The 2,139-nt window shown below is 47.5% G+C and overlaps 1 long non-coding RNA gene across 1 annotated transcript; it reads right to left on the reverse strand.

Moving 5' to 3' along the window:
* Positions 1-423: 423 nt before the first annotated feature.
* LOC146821426 (uncharacterized) lies at positions 424-1,815 on the reverse strand. The gene is made up of 2 exons (XR_014962713.1): positions 1,570-1,815; positions 424-858 (listed from the first exon to the last, which is right to left on the reverse strand). It is a non-coding gene; the product is annotated as an uncharacterized LOC146821426 (long non-coding RNA).
* Positions 1,816-2,139: the final 324 nt, after the last annotated feature.

Consider the following 2,139-nt stretch of genomic DNA (forward strand, 5'->3'; position numbering starts at 1 on the left):
ACCGCACCATTGAAGAACTCAAAAAACGATGGTACGACTTGCGCAGTCGGGCTAAGGTGCGCATAGCTGACCGCCTGAAGGAGGCAAAGAAGACAGGAGGGGGAACACCAACAGACACTGGGAACACTCCCATGGAGGACTTGATTGAATCCACCATCCAGCCAGAAGCTGTTGTTGGTGTGACCCAGCTGGACACGTCCGGAGCAGCAAACACATCTGAAGGTAAGATGAATGTATGTTTTCTTAGTGTAACAAAATGTAAAGGTAGAACTCGACCACAGTACAGCCCAAGTGCAGACCCTGAACATCCAGTACACAATGCGTTCAGTAGGTGAGGGGCATTATGGGAGATGTAGTCAGGTCAAGCAGTTAAAATGTCAAATCTCAGAGTAACAACCCAAAAAAGCTTAATAGAGTATAAAATCATTTACAAAGGCAGATATTTATTACTGTGCAATTAATATCACAGACATGAAATAATACAGTGTTGCACTGTTTCACCTCACAGATGCGCAACGTGTAGAAGATGTGGATAGCGATTCCCCAGACATGCAGGACACCAGCGCAGGTGAACAGATGGACACACCTGTGGTGCAAATAAATCCCTCACGTCCAACAAAGTCACGCAGGGCTACTGTTCCATCCCTAGTCACCATGGAGTGTGAAGATGATGAGGCTGATGCAACACCAGGTGGCAGCCATGGCCAGACAACTTCCATCACAAAAACACAACCACAGGTCCCCAGAACTAATCACAGAGCCCGGCGTAGGAGAGGAAGAGCACTCAGGACACAGCAGGAGGAGCAACCAAGTGATGTCTGGGGTGGTCTTGAGGGACAGATGCTCCGTATGCAGCGCCTGCAGACAAAAAACACACGATTAGTACAATTGCAAGTTGGCAAGATGGCTAGCAACATAGCAGTACTGTCAGAAAGTGTGCAGCAACTGAGCAAGGTGATGCATGAGGGAAATGTATCCCAGAAGAGACAGCATCGTCAACTAATGCTGCAATTGAAAATGTTTGCTAAATCAAACAATAGATTGGCCACGACAACTGCACTGCTGGCGCGTAGGTCTGTGACCATGCAAACTGAAATGTGCCATTGGAGCGGCGATGTGGCTAAAGCACTGGACCAGGTCACCAATGCAGTTGATTTGCTAAATGCTTCCACAATTGCGGCCAACAATTCGACGCCCGAAGAGGGTAGTGAGGGTGGCTCAAGCCTAAGTAGTGTGGCAGTTCCAGTCCGCACTGCAGGAAGACGCAACACACGCAGCAGTACCCCCGCCGCTTCCAACATAACGGATGACAATGCTGGGTCTGACAGGCGTCTGGGTGTTCGTGGGAAAAAGCGCTAGACTGGCATGTACAAGTGCATTCCACTATGGTGACGTAACCATTTATTTGGATTTGACTTTTCACAGACTGACAAGTGAATTGACATTTGCAAACCACTTATGTCCATTGCACTGGTCAGATTACAAGTGTGCTTGAACACTCATGGCAATTTTATTTAATTAAAGAATACTTTGATAGCAATAGTCAGTTTCTGTGTCATCATTACTCACCTCAGAAATAATTTTGTGTGATGTCAAATCTTCTCCTACGCCCTTCTGCTGCGCCTGCCCCTTGTGCTGCATGGTGTTGTGGCACTTGCTGGTTCCCATCCTCCGAATCGCTGTCAGACACCTCGATGTCCATTCCTCCCCTTGTCGCTATGTTGTGCAGCATGGCACATGCCGCTACTATCTTGCAGCATTGTTCAGGGTTGTACTTCAGTGCTCCACCGGTCTTATGTAGACATCTGAATCGGCTCTTCAACAGCCCAAATGTGCGCTCTATGATGTTCCTTGTCGAAATATGTGCTGCATTGTACCTCTGTTGATTGGCAGTTGTGGGATTGAGGTAAGGCGTCATTAGGTAATTACGCAAGGCGTATGCGCTGTCACCTACATGTAATGGAGCAAAGAGTCAGTGGCAGCTTCACATTGACATACGTACAATGACAGTGATAAACTATAACACATATTTACCAAGCAGATGTCCCTCTCCAAATTCTCCCCTGACAAGACGGGTGTGTATGCCACTTTGCCTGAAGATATAAGAGTCATGTGCACTCCCTGGAAATTGCGCAACAA

Source organism: Triturus cristatus, chromosome 6, assembly GCF_964204655.1.
Source record: "Triturus cristatus chromosome 6, aTriCri1.1, whole genome shotgun sequence".
Classification (NCBI taxonomy): domain Eukaryota; kingdom Metazoa; phylum Chordata; class Amphibia; order Caudata; family Salamandridae; genus Triturus; species Triturus cristatus.